Source organism: Schistocerca gregaria, chromosome 10 (assembly GCF_023897955.1).
Source record: "Schistocerca gregaria isolate iqSchGreg1 chromosome 10, iqSchGreg1.2, whole genome shotgun sequence".
NCBI classification, from domain to species: Eukaryota; Metazoa; Arthropoda; class Insecta; order Orthoptera; family Acrididae; genus Schistocerca; species Schistocerca gregaria.
In genome coordinates, this window is record NC_064929.1 from 29,404,538 (window position 1) to 29,419,446 (window position 14,909).

At 49.7% G+C, this 14,909-nt stretch overlaps 2 non-coding genes across 2 annotated transcripts; both read left to right on the forward strand.

Annotated features, from left to right (window-relative positions):
• Nucleotides 1-805: 805 nt before the first annotated feature.
• Nucleotides 806-878, forward strand: Trnaa-cgc (transfer RNA alanine (anticodon CGC)). The gene has a single exon. It is a non-coding gene; the product is annotated as a tRNA-Ala (tRNA).
• A 4,666-nt stretch (nt 879-5,544) lies between these two features.
• On the forward strand, nt 5,545-5,617 carry Trnaa-cgc (transfer RNA alanine (anticodon CGC)). The gene has a single exon. It is a non-coding gene; the product is annotated as a tRNA-Ala (tRNA).
• Nucleotides 5,618-14,909: the final 9,292 nt, after the last annotated feature.

Consider the following 14,909-nt stretch of genomic DNA (forward strand, 5'->3'; position numbering starts at 1 on the left):
CTACGTCGGAAAGATCTGCCTTGCCCCGAGTTCATTTAAATCCCACTGCACATTCCTATTCTTTGCGTGCAGTCGGCTGCTACTGGTGTTGCTAGTTGTGACTGCTGATAACAGATGCCGTAGCAATCAATTCATGGAGTGAGTTGTATGTTTTGCGACAGTCTGTCTCTGACAAGCAAGCACAGGTGACATAGGTGCGAACACAGGAAGCTTGCAGCCCCTCGCTGCCTGCAGACTCCGAGCAGCCACACTAGGAGGACGGCCTAAGCCATAGTCGAAATGAGCTCATTCGCTTTGACGCGACGTCGAACTATAAATATGGCTGTCACTAGCGTGAGTGTCGTGTAAAGTTGGAAAAGTCGGCTGCATGGGTAAGTGCCAACTTTGGGGAGCCTATCGTAGTATGCGTAGTGCAATGGAGACGCGGAAACTTGTTGTCGCCCAGTGTTTTGCAGTTGGGCGACAAGAGTGGAACACAGTAGTAAAGAGCGAGGCACTGAGTTGGAGTGAACAATGGAGTGCACAATGGGGCTCGAGATGTGCTTGTTACCTCAGGTGCTGTGTGATTGTCGACAAGGAGTGAAAACGGAGCAATTTGTGACGGCTCTTTCAATTTAAGACGTTAAAAACAGACGGAATTTGCATTTGTAATACCAGAGCATAGAAACTACTTGGAACTCTTGTGTATATGAACGTGTCCGCGCCTTTGTACTCGTGTCGCTTCACCGCTACACACCAACCAACCATCGTGTCCTTGCACATCAGAGTCGCAAAGAATGGGGAATAGCGCAGTTTGGTCGTGCATGGGGTCGTAGCTCAGTTGGTAGAGCGTTCGCTTCGCATGTGAAAGGTCCAGGGTTCAAGCCGCGGCGCCTCCATTTTTTGTGGTCATTGCATGGTAAGTGTTGTTCGCGGTTAACCTAAAGGCACGCAAGATGTCGCAAAGCCAACGTCACAGACTGATATGGTGTGTACTGACGTAAGGAGAGCAAGATGTAAGTGTGGGGAGCGGCTGTTATCGAGATGTCATCGAGTGCAGATCCGTCTTAGGTATCACGGCTTAACCTCATTGAAATCTAGAGAGTGGACAACACGTTCGCCTTACTCAGAGCGGTGTCCGAACTCTACTTTCGACGTTATGCGTGCCACATTCATTGTGGCCAACTACGATTCGATACAGAGTGCACGAAACCAGAAAGGCACCCTCACGAATACATAGATAGTAGTGTTTGTCTGCGGAATAATGGGGGTGCATGGGTCTGTGTCGTCTATATGGCTGTATGTAGTACCATAACTCCTGGGGAGGCGGGCGTAGCTCTGATGGTAGAGCGCTTGCTTGGTAAACGAGATGTACTGGGATCGATTCCCAGTGCCTCCAGAATTTTTAACACAACAGCAAGCGCACCTTGCCATGCAAGTGGAATAATTCACAGGCATAAGATGTGTCTAGGAAGATACAAGCGAATGATTAGCATCCACAACTGGCAAGCGTGCAGTTATTAGTGAGCATTAAGCACCCTCCTCCCACGCCTACACTTAATTTAGAAACAGTACAAGTGTTCCCGTAAGATTCTCAAGCCTACGTCGGAAAGATCTGCCTCGCCCCGAGTTCATTTAAATCCCACTGCACATTCCCATTCTTTGCGTGCAGTCGGCTGCTACTGGTGTTGCTAGTTGTGACTGCTGATAACAGATGCCGTAGCAATCAATTCATGGAGAGAGTTGTATGTTTTGCGATAGTCTGTCTCTGACAAGCAAGCACAGGTGACATAGGTGCGAACACAGGAAGGTTGCAGCCCCTCGCTGCCTGCAGGCACCGAGCAGCCACACTAGGAGGGCGGCCTAAGCCGTAGGCGAAATGTGCTCATTCGCTTTGGCGCGACTTCGAACTATAAATAATGCTGTCACTAGCGTGAGCGTTGCGTGACCGTCGTGGAAAGTCGGCTGCGTGGGTGAGTACCAAGTTTGGGGAGCGTTTCGTAGTATGCGCAGTGCAATGGAGACGTGGAAACTTGTTGTGGCATAGTGTTTTGCAGTTGGACGACAAGAGTGGAACACAGTAGTAAAGAGCGAGGCACTGAGTTGGAATGAACAAGGGAGTGCACAATGGGGCTCGAGATGTGCTTGTTACCTCAGGTGCTGTGTGATTGTCGACAAGGAGAGATAACGGAGCAATTTGTGACGGCTCTTTCAATTTAAGACGTTAAAAACAGACGGAATTTGCATTTGTAATGCCAGAGCATCGAAACTACTTGGAACTCTTGTGTATATGAACGTGTCCGCGCCTTTGTACTCTGGTCCCTTCACCGCTACAAACCAACCAACCATCGTGTCCTTGCACATCAGAGTGGCAAAGAATGGAGAATAGCGCAGCTTGGTGGTGCATGGGGGCGTAGGTCAGTTGGTAGGGCGTTTGCTTCGCATGTGAAAGGTCTAGTGTTCAAGCCCCGGCGCCTCCATTTTTTGTGGTCGTTGCATGGTAAGTGTTGGTCGCGTTTAACCTAAAGGCACGCAAGATGTCGCAAAGCCAGCGTCACAGACTGATATGATGTATACAGACGTAAGGAGAGCAAGATGTAAGTGTGGGGACCGGCTGTTATCGAGATGTCATCGAGTGCAGATCCGTCTTAGGTATCACGGCTTAACCTCATTGAAATCTAGAGAGAGGAGAACTCGTTCGCCATACTCAGAGCGGTGTCCGAACTCTACTTTCGACGTTATGAGTGCCACTTTCATTGTGGCCAACTACGATTCGATACAGAATGCACGAAACCTGAAAGACACCCTCACGGATACATAGAGAGTAGTGTTTGTCTGCTGAGTAATGGGAGTGCAACGGTCTGTGTCGTCTATATGGCTGTATGTAGTACCATTACCAATGGGGGTTCGGGCGTAGGTCAGATGGTACATCGCTCGCTTGGTAAACGAGAGATACTGGGATCGATACCCAGTGCCTTGAGTATTTTTAACACAACAGCAAGCGCACCTTGCCATGCAAGTGGAATAATTCACAGGCATAAGATGTGTCTAGGAAGATAGAAGGGAATGATTAGCATCCACAACTGGCAAGCGTGCTGTTATTAGTGCGCAGGAAGCACCCTCCTCCCACGCCTACACTTAATGTAGAAACAGTACAAGTGTTGCCGTAAGATTCTCAAGCCTACGTCGGAAAGATCTGCCTTGCCCCGAGTTCATTTAAATCCCACTGCACATTCTTATTCTTTGGGTGCAGTCGGCTGCTACTGGTGTTGCTAGTTGTGACTGCCGATAACAGATGCCGTAGCAATCAATTCATGGAGTGATTTGTATGTTTTGCGATAGTCTGTCTCTGACAAGCAAGCACAGGTGACATAGGTGCGAACACAGGAAGCTTGCAGCCCCTCGCTGCCTGCAGACACCGAGCAGCCACACTAGGAGGGCGGCCGAAGCCGTAGGCGAAATGTGCTCATTCGCTTTGGCGCGACGTCGAACTATAAATAATGCTGTCACTAGCGTGAGCGTTGCGTGAGTGTCGTGTAAAGTCGGCTGCATGGGTGAGTGCCAAGTTTGGGGAGCGTTTCGAAGTATGCGCAGTGCAATGGAGACGCGGAAACCTGTTGCGGCCCAGTGTTTTGCAGTTGGACGACAAGAGTGGAACTCAGTAGTGAAGAGCGAGGCACTGAGTTATAATGAACAATGGAGTGCACAATGGGGCTCGAGATGTGCTTGTTACCTCAGGTGCTGTGTGATTGTCGACAAGGAGTGATAACGGAGCAATTTGTAACGGCCCTTTCAACTTAAGACGTTAAAAACAGACGGAATTTGCATTTATAATACCAGAGCATCGAAACTACTTGGAACTCTTGTGTATATGAACGTGTCCGCGCCTTTGTACTCTGGTCCCTTCACCGCTACAAACCAACCAACCATCGTGTCCTTGCACATCAGAGTGGCAAAGAATGGAGCATAGCGCAGTTTGGTCGTGCATGGGGGCGTAGGTCAGTTGGAAAAGCGTTCGCTTCGAATGTGAAAGGTCCAGGGTTCAAGCCCCGGCGCCTCAGTTTTTTGTGGTCATTGCATTTTATGTGTTGGTCGCGTTTAATCTAAAGGCACGCAAGATGTCGCAAAGCCAGCGTCACAGACTGATATGATGTATACTGACGTAAGGAGAGCAAGATGTAAGTGTGGGGCCGGCTGTTATCGAGATGTCATCGAGTGCAGATCCGTCTTAGGTATCGCGGCTTAACCTCATTGAAATCTAGAGTGTGGACAACACGTTCGCCTTACTCAGAGCGGTGTCCGAACTCTACTTTCGACGTTATGCGTGCCACTTTCATTGTGGCCAACTACGATTCGATACAGAATGCACGAAACCTGAAAGACACCCTCACGGATACATAGAGAGTAGTGTTTGTCTGCTGAATAATGGGAGTGCAAGGGTCTGTGTCGTCTATATGGCTGTATGTAGTACCATTACCAATGGGGGGGCGGGCGTAGTTCAGATGGTAGATCGCTCACTTGGTAAACGAGAGACACTGGTATCGATACCCAGTGCCTTGAGAATTTTTAACACAACAGCAAGCGCACCTTGCCATGCAAGTGGAATAATTCACAGGCAGAAGATGTGTCTAGGAAGATACAAGGGAATGATTAGCATCCACAACTGGCAAGATTGCTGTTATTAGTGCGCAGGAAGCACCCTCCTCCCACGGCTACACTTAATTTAGAAACAGTACAAGTGTTCCCGTAAGATTCTCAAGCCTACGTCGGAAAGATCTGCCTTGCCCCGAGTTCATTTAAATCCCACTGCACATTCCCATTCTTTGCGTGCAGTCGGCTGCTACTGGTGTTGCTAGTTGTGACTGCTGATAACAGATGCCGTAGCAATCAATTCATGGAGTGAGTTGTATGTTTTGCGATAGTCTGTCTCTGACAAGCAAGCACAGGTGACATAGGTACGAACACAGGAAGCTTGCAGCCCCTCGCTGCCTGCAGACACCGAGCAACCACACTAGGAGGGCGGCCTAAGCCGTAGGCGAAATGTGCTCATTCGCTTTGGCGCGACGTCGAACTATAAATAAGGTTGTCACTAGCGTGAGCGTCGTGTAAAGTCGGAAAAATCGTCTGCATGTGTGATTGCCAAGTTTGGGTAGCGTTTCGTAGTATGATCAGAGCAATGGAGAAGCGGAAACTTGTTGTGGCCCAGTGTTTTGCAGTTAGACGACAAGAGTTTTACACAGTAGCAAAGAGCGAGGCACTGAGTTGGCATGAACAATGGAGAGCACAATGGGGCTCGAGATGTGCTTGTTACATCAGGTGCTGTGTGATTGTCGACAAGGAGTGAAACGGACCAATTTGTGACCGCCCTTTCAATTTAAGACGTTAAAAACAGACGGAATTTGCATTCGTAATACCAGAGCATCGAAACTACTTGGAACTCTTGTGTATATGAACGTGTCCGCGCCTTTGTACTCTGGTCCCTTCACCGCTACAAAGCAACCAACCATCGTGTCCTTGCACATCAGAGTGGCAAATAATGGAGCATAGCGCAGCTTGGTCGTGCATGGGGGCGTAGGTCAGTTGGTAAAGCGTTCGCTTCGCATGTGAACGGTCCAGGGTTCAAGCCCCGGCGCCTCCGTTTTTCGTGGTCATTGCATTTTAAGTGTTGGTCGCGTTTAACCTAAAGGCACGCAAGATGTCGCAAAGCCAGCGTCACAGACTAATATCATGTATACTGACGTAAGGAGAGCAAGATGTAAGTGTGGGGCCGGCTGTTATCGAGATGTCATCGAGTGCAGATCCGCCTTAGGTATAACGGCTGAACGTCATTGAAGTCTAGAGTGTGGACAACACGTTCGTCTTACTCAGAGCGGTGTCCGAACTCTATTTTCGACGTTATGCGTGCCACTTTCATTGTGGCCAACTACGATTCGATACAGAATGCACGAAACCTGAAAGACACCCTCACTGATTTATAGAGAGTAGTGTTTGTCTGCGGAATAATGGAGTGCAAGGGTCTGTGACGTTGATATGGCTGTATGTAGCACCATTAGTCAACGGGAGTGGGCGCAGCTCAGATGGTTGTCTGCGTTCGGCAGGGCAGCAGTGCGCACCGCGCTCGTCCGTCCACGCCTCTGCGCCCGCGGAGTGTTTTGTTTACATCGTCGTCACAGCGATTCTCAGTCGACCACGCTCTAATGGCCAACTCTTACAGGAAGAACGCTCTGAAGTTCACCTTCTCAAATGAATACGCACGACCCAAAGCACTGGCCGTCGAACGCTTCCTACGCGAAGACGTGAAGATCCCCCGTGACGAACTCATCGGCATACACCTATCGATCATTAGCAGCGTCGTTTATGTTAAGATGTCTTCTGACGCTGCCTGCAATGAGATTATTCAAAGGACGCGACATGGACTAAAATTTCGGCACTCCGACGGAAACGTCGGGCCTGTGGATGTCGACCATGCAGGATTTGGCCTTCGGACGATCCGTGTATTCGAACTGCCTTTCGAGGTAAAAGAAGATGAAGTCATCGCGGCGCTAAGCCCGTTCGGAAAAGTCCAGAGCCACTTAGCCGAGACATGGGCACAGTTTACGACGTATCCGGTGCTTAATGGTGTGAGACAAGTCCGAATAGATCTCAAACGGCACGTTCCATCGTACATTTCTATCGGCGGCTGCCGCGCGGTGGTCATTTACGACGGACAACCTCGAACATGTTCCGGTTGTGGCAAAGAAGGCCACGTCTGTAATAAATGTCTGCAACGCCGCATCACACAACTAAGGCCCGACGATACGAACACCGACAGAACCACGACCACCCTTCCAGTCACCTATGCGGCGACACTGCACGTCCAGCCCACACATGACGCCGTTCATGAGCATCTCTCTGGTCCGATACGCTCGGAGGCGTCCCAGCACCTTGACACCGACGATGCCGCCCGTGAACATGTCCAACAGCCGGACACACCCACGCTAGAAGATCACAAGGATGCCAGTGAGAGTGTTCTGGGGAATGACGACCGCATCATAGCACCCGCGGCTTTTGTACCCGAACGACGTGAATCTCTTTCTTCCTCAGACACCGAAACTCATTGCCGAAAGCAGAAGTCGCCCAAACGACGAAAAAAACGCCGCAAGACATCAGAATCAACCATTGAGCCCCCTCCGCAGGACGAAGAGATGGCACATCACTCTGACGGAGGACACGATAACACTTTCTCCTCTGCCACGGAGACGCGTCATCCAGAAGACGGTGAACCGTCCAACAGAGAGCGTGCGCAAGCCCCGCGCCCTGAAGCCATGGAACATAGCACGCCTGTTGTCACCGACGCAACTGAGCCGACTCGACCGGCGCTGCCACCTCTCGCCGATGCCAAACCTGTCGGACATTTTTCATGGGCGGATGACACGGATTTCCCACCTCCATCTGATGCGGAAATGAGATCTGTTCCTCCGTTAGACCAACACTAAAATGGGGGAAGTTTCTACGGCGACCACTGCGACTTCTATGGACTTCCAGCATCCACCACAACAATCTTCACCAGCTACGACCCTATCGGCAGCACGAATCTCCCATCAGGCGTACCGAATAGCTACTATCAATACTAATAATATCGGCTCCCACGCTAAACTTCAACTGCCCCGTGACACGCTAAGAGCAGCGGACATCGACATCGCCCTGTTACAAGAACTGAGGACAGCAACTTGGGCTGGGTGTTATGGATATGAGACGTACGCCGCCCCTGCAGCTATGGAACACACAGGCGCAGCCATCCTCCTCCGAGAAGGGATTGCAGTTTCCGATGTCGCATACCTCCCAACAGCGCGAGGGGTGGCCATCACAGTTGACGGACTCAAAATCATTAATCTGTACGCCCCATCGGGCACTGATAAACGGAGGGATCGCTCCCAGTTCTACGCAGAAGATATCACACCTTTATTCCTCGGCCGATACGATCATCTCATCGTAGGTGGAGATTTCAACTGCGTTCTCGAGCGCACAGACCAATACCCCCATTTCACCACATGTCCGGAACTTCGCTTCCTCGGCCGCCGCCTTCGTCTCCTCGACACTTGGCGAGTGGTACACGGCGACCGCCCGGGGTATACACACATTACGAGCCACTCCGCCAGCCGACTTGACAGAATATACATCTCTAACGCTCTAAAATCAGTTCTCCTCGACGCGGAACGTTGGCCGTCTGCCTTCTCGGATCATGACATCTACATCTGTACCATGAACCTACGTCGACAATCTATATGGCGCAGTGCAGGACCTTGGAAACTCAATGTAGCACTACTGCGGGACCCTGAATGTCGACAACAGGTCACCGACACGTGGCACACCTGTGTTCAACGAATTACGCGTTACGAGACCACACTGCAGTGGTGGTTGCTGTGCGCCAAACCAGCCATCCGACGCACATTGACACACTATGGCAGAGCCAAAGCCAGGTGGAATCACCATACAACTGATTTCTACTATAGCGCTCTACGTGAACTCATGGATCAACCTCCATCCCCGGATCGTCTAAAAGAAGCTCAACGCATTAAGGCGAAGATTTTAACCTTGACCAGATGTCGTCTAGAGGGAGCTATTGTACGAGCACGCAGCCAAGATAGGATTAACGGTGAAGAACCTTCTATGCATCATATTATTCAAAATGTTCGTCGACGCCGACAGGCTTTAATGACAACTTTACACTTACCTGATGGACGCCGGCTGACTTCGCAAGCTACCATTGCGGATGCATTCACAACGCACTATAGACTTTTATATCAAGAGGTACCTGCCGGTGCGGAAGCCATTGCTGAGGTTACCCAGGAGACACTTGGTACGCTAAACGCAGCAGCGGCTACCCTCCTGACTTCTGAAGCGACCAACGACGACGTCCAAGGCGCTGTGGCTAAAGGGTCTCTGAATCGATCTCCCGGCCCGGATGGTTTACCTCTCGAATTTTACAGAACCTTCCAAGATTTGATGATGTCACGATGGAGGGACATGTACTGGGAACTTTTGTCCGGCGCGGCGAACCCGCCACCAATGTTCATGGAAGGCTTACTTGTACCACTCCCGAAACCCGCAGGAGGAACACGACTCGACAGTTATCGGCCGATCACGTTACTCAATTCCGACTTCAAGATTTTCACACGCCTTCTAGCAGTGCGACTCAAACATGTCTTACGAGACATTGTTTCCCACGAACAAACATCTTTAGGCGGAGATCGTAATATACAGACAGCCCTCAGTGAATATCGAGATGTGATCGCTGTGGCAACACACTCGAGGCTGCCAGGCGCTTTAATCTCCATCGACTTCAAACAAGCGTTTGACCGCGTCAATCATGCATTCCTGAACGCAGTGATGAACCGAATGGCAATTCCCCCGACGTTCACGCAAGTGGTTATGCGGCTCCTTCGTGGAGCAACGTCCAGACTTCTCGTCAACGGCAGACTTACAGAACCTATACGGATTGAACGCTCAGTACGGCAGGGTTGCCCCTTGTCGACGGTGCTTGATGCCATTGCGATGGAACCACTCATTTGCGGATTACGCCGACGTTTGACAGGTATTCCACTCCGGGATCATATGTTCCGCTGCCGAGCTTACGCGGACAACTTGGCCCTCGTCGTACGTTCAGCGGCCGACGTACAAGCTGCAATGCAGTGGATTACCCGTTACAGTGAAGGGGCAGGGAGCGCTATGAACGTGGCAAAATCATGCGCCATGAAGATCGGTCGTGGCCTTCCCGCAGACAGCGCCGTCCCATTTCAACTGGTGGACACTCTTCGCTGTCTCGGGTTGGTGTACACGCGAGACATTCGCCGCACCTCGGCGATCAATTATCGGGCGCTGCTGCAACGCATCCGGGCCAACATACAAAATCACATTCTACGCCCGCTGAATATGTGCCAGAGAGTCACCTTCGTCAATAACCATCTGGCAATCCGGATACCCCATATAGCGCAGATTCTGCCCATCACTGCGACAATGGCGGCCAGATTACAGGCGGCTTTCGGCTATTTCATTTGTTCTGGACACATATTCAAAGTCCAGTATGAAGCTCTCACCTTACCGAAGCGGGATGGTGGCCTCGACCTGGTTAATGTGAGAGCCAGGACTACGGCATTTTACACCAATACTATACTCCGGTTATGGAAAAGCCAAAATGCTAGTTTTACTGGAATGTTGACGACCGAGCTCGCACCTGTTTCGAGACGCCCACCGACGTCTTTGGCGAACATCCCACCTCCGATGTCACGTATCGGCCGTTTCTTTTTGGAGTACAGCTACATATGCTCCGAGCTACCCAGGACCAGGAAGACGACCACCCACGACATCTACCGCCTTCTCCGAAAGTCTCCACCACGCAGCCCCGCCGAAACACGTCAACCTCAGGTTTCATGGCCTACAGTTTGGAAAACGATCCACCAACCATATCACACCACTGACACCACCTCTATGTGGTACCTTCTCGTCAACGGCAAGTATACTACAAGACAGAAACTGCATCGTATTGCACTGGTGGACTCACCCCTGTGCCTCAAAAGCAATGTCGAAGATACAGATTTACATCGTTTTGAGTGTGGGCCAGCAGCAGCTGTCTGGACCCTCGTACAGAAGATTGTGGCTTTCTACCTCCGAGTACCACCACATCATGTTTCTCCTACTATAATGATATATCCTGACACGACCTACTTTCCACCGGCTAAGTGGCACGCCGTCACATGGATCAGTGGCATGGCTGTCAACTACCTCTTCCGGGACGACATCGTCGATCCGGTGGACTTCTGGACACGCCTCCAAGTACGTCACCACACCCTTCGCCGACATCGACACTATCGGGCCACTTTCGCGAACTATTTACAGAGTATTTTCACCAACCCGCCTCAAAGCTGGAATGTCAACGAACATTGCCAACCAAGACTGGACGATCCCACGTTCCCCTTCAATGGTCAATGATAGAATACATTTTGTTCTGATGGCGCGCCAAAGTGGAGCATGGCGCGGAAAGTATTCCTATTTTATTTCACTTCTCTTTTCTCCTCCTCTTCTAAGTTTTTTCTCCTTATACATGTTTATCCCTTTCACACATAGCTCTCTATCTGCAGCCTATTTGTTTTTCTTTCTCCTATGCTCCCCCAAAACAAAAACAAAAAAAAGACTAAAAAAAAAAAGAGTTTGCTGCTGATGGTGAGACTGTATACTCCTTTATGTTAAAAAAAAAAAAGAATAAAAATAGAAGGCCTTTGCGGAAATATAGCTACCTCTTATGTTTTCCATTTGCAAAGGGTATTGTGTTATTTTATGAAGAACGTCGTCTCTTATTTTCATGTTCAAGAGGTTATAAATAACAAAAAAAAAATTATAAAATTACTGATAAAAAAGTAAAAACAAAACAAAAAAAATGTTGGTAGAAAAAAAAAGTTGGGAGAGCACTCGATCCCGCCACAGCCTAAATAAATAAATAAAAAAAAAAGATGGTAGAGCGCTCGCTTAGCGTGCGAGAGGTACTGGGATCGATACCCAGCGCCTCCAGAATTTTTAACACACCTACATGCGCACCTTACCATGCAAGTGGAATAATTCACAACCAGCAGAGGTGTCTAGGCAGATACAAGCGAACGATTAGCATCCACAATTGGCAAGCGTGCTTTTATTTGTGCGCAGGAAGCACCCTCCTCCCACACCTACACTTAATGTAGAAACAGTACAAGTGTTCCCGTAAGATTCTCAAGCCTACGTCGGAAAGATCTGCCTTGCGCCGAGTTCACGTAAATCCCACTGCACATTCCTATTCTTTGCGTGCAGTCGGCTGCTACTGGTGTTGCTAGTTGTGACTGCTGATAACAGATCCCGTAGCAATCAATTTATGGAGTGAGTTATATGTTTTGCGATAGTCTGTCTCTGACAAGCAAGCACAGGTGATATAGGTGCGATCACAGGAAGCTTGCAGCCCCTCGCTGCATGCAGACACAGAGCAGCCACACTAGGAGAGCGGCCTAAGCCGTAGGCGAAATGTGCTCATTCGCTTTGGCGCGACGTCGAACTATAAATAAGGCTGTCACTAGCGTGAGCGTCGTGGAAAGTCGGAAAAGTCGGCTGCATGGGTGATTGCCAAGTTTGGGGAGTGTTTCGTAGTATGATCAGTGCAATGGAGAAGCGGAAACTTGTTGTGGCCCAGTGTTTTGCAGTTGGACGACAAGAGATTTACACAGTAGCAAAGAGCGAGGCACTGAGTTGGCATGAACAATGGAGAGCACAATGGGGCTCGAGATGTGCTTGTTACCTCAGGTGCTGTGTGATTGTCGACAAGGAGTGAAACGGACCAATTTGTGACCGCCCTTTCAATTTAAGACGTTAAAAACAGACGGAATTTGCATTCGTAACAGCGGAGCATCGAAACTACTTGGAACTCTTGTGTATATGAACGTGTCCGCGCCTTTGTACTCTTGTACCTTCGCCGCTACAAACCAACAAACCATCGTGTCCGTGCACATCAGAGTCGCAAAGAATGGAGAATAGGCATGCTTGGTCGTGTGTGCAGCCGTAGCTCAGTTGGCAGATCGTTCGCATAGCGTGTGGAAGGTCTCGGCTTCAAGCCCCGGCTCCTCCATGTTTTGTGGTCAGTGCATGGTAAGTGTTGGTCGCGCCAAACATAAAGGCACGCAAGAAGTTGCAAAACTAGCGTCACAGACTGATATGATGTATACTGTCATAAGGAGAGCAAGATGTAAGTGTGGGGACCGGCTGTTATCGAGGTGTCATGGAGTGCAGGTCTGTCTTAGGTATCACGGCCTAACGTCATTGAAGTCTAGAGAGTGGACAACACGTTCGTCTTACTCAGAGCGGTGTCCGAACTCTATTTTCGACGTTATGCGTGCCACTTTCATTGTGGCCAACTACGATTCGATACAGAATGCACGAAACCTGAAAGACACCCTCACTGATTTATAGAGAGTAGTGTTTGTCTGCGGAATAATGGGAGTGCAAGGGTCTGTGACGGTGATATGGCTGTATGTAGCACTATTAGTCAACGGGGGGATGGGCGCAGCTCAGATGGTAGAGCGCTCGTTAGCGTGCGAGAGGTACTGGGATCGATACCCAGCGCCTCCAGAGTTTTTAACACACCTACATGCGCACCTTACCAGTCTGCCTGCAGCGGCCCTGGCGTGCGGTTGTCTGTGCTCAGCGCTGTGGCTGGCTTGTTTACTTCTGCGGGTAAGTCGCTTGCTAGCAGCGGTTATTCTTGCGTGTTAGGAATGATGTTGATGAATCAGTGATGACACTAGCTATGAGGATAGATACTTTGAAGTTAACTTTCGATAATTCATTTGCTCGACCAACCTCTTTCGAAATCGAGGATTTCATCGAAGACGTGATGAAAATTGTGATCGATCAGATTATTGGTATACAATTGTCGATTTTGTCTAGCATAGTTTATATCAAGATGAGAGATGCCGATTTTTGTGACAAAATAGTTGACTCCTTCAGTTCCGGTTTGAAGTTTAAGCATAGTGATGGCAATGTGGGTGTAGTTACTGTTTCCCACGCAGGGCTTGGACTTCGAACAATTCGCATTTTTGAACTACCCTTTGAGGTACCAGCCGATCAGATAAATGTTGCGATATCGCCATATGGCAAAGTTTTGAGTAACTTTGCTGAACGTTGGTCTCCGGCTCATAAATATCCGGTGTTGAATGGCGTCAGGCTGCTTAAAGTAGACTTGCAACGACATATTCCGTCGTACGTCACGGTTTGTGGGTGCCGTGCAGTCGTAATGTATGATGGCCAACGTAGGACATGTGCTAGATGTAACTCGACGGGACATGTGCGTGCGGAATGTTTACAGCGTCGTGTAGTTCAACTTCCAACCGGAGAGAGTGTTCGCCCTCCCGCAATGTCAACATTACCGACATCGTACGTGTCGGTTGCTCGCGGTGAGCCGGCAATACAACCGATTCGTGATCCACCTGCCGGACCCAGTCTCGCAGTTAATGTAGCATCACTGGACACTCCAGTCACGTCCGGGATGGCTGTTTCTGAAACCCATGACACTAACAGGACCAGTGATATGGTGGTAGAACAACCCATACGGGGTGCTGAGTTAACGGAGGTGTCCCTGGCTCCTGCTACCATGTCCGAACAAGTGACTGAAACGATGCCGAACTCTGACGCAGTAATACGCGGTAATAGATCTCCGAAGAAAAATAAAAAACGGAGGATGGCTTATCAAGGTGCGGAAGATACAGCACCGAGCTTGCGGGGAAAGGCAAAATTAATCGGCCAGAATTTAAAAGAAGGACCAGCTGACGCTGTCGCCTCGACTTCGCGCTCACGTAACGCACCACGATCTGACAACACCGTGTCGGAGCCGCCCGCGACGTCCGACAGCAGACAAGATGTGATGCCGATTCAGAACACTGAGCCACCGGATACGAATCCACCGTTTCCTGAACCAGTAGGCACCCTTTCCTCTCCTAATTGGGCAGACGAGTGTGAAACGAATAAAGATGATGTAGAGATGCAGGAGGAGTCAACACCCGCGACTGGCTCCTTGCCCCCTCTCTCAGTAGTTGATGGAAGCAAAGTCCACGTTGCCATGGCTACTCAAACGACCGAAACTGTCAGCGCCTCCAATTGACAGCTAGCTGACGTATCCTAACGTCTACTCCTTTCGTACGGAACATCAATGACCACCTTGGAGGCCTACACGATCATGAATCTCAATATCAATAAGATACGTAGCGATTTGAATCTGAAAAACTTATAAGACTTGTTATACGCAGCTGACATAGATATAGCAATGCTTCAGGAAGTGAGTGATATCGAGTTAGACCACATAGCCGGGTATAACGCGTTCATAAACCCTGGCAACGGTTTCGAACTTGGAACAGCATTACTCTTAAAAGAAGGGATCATTG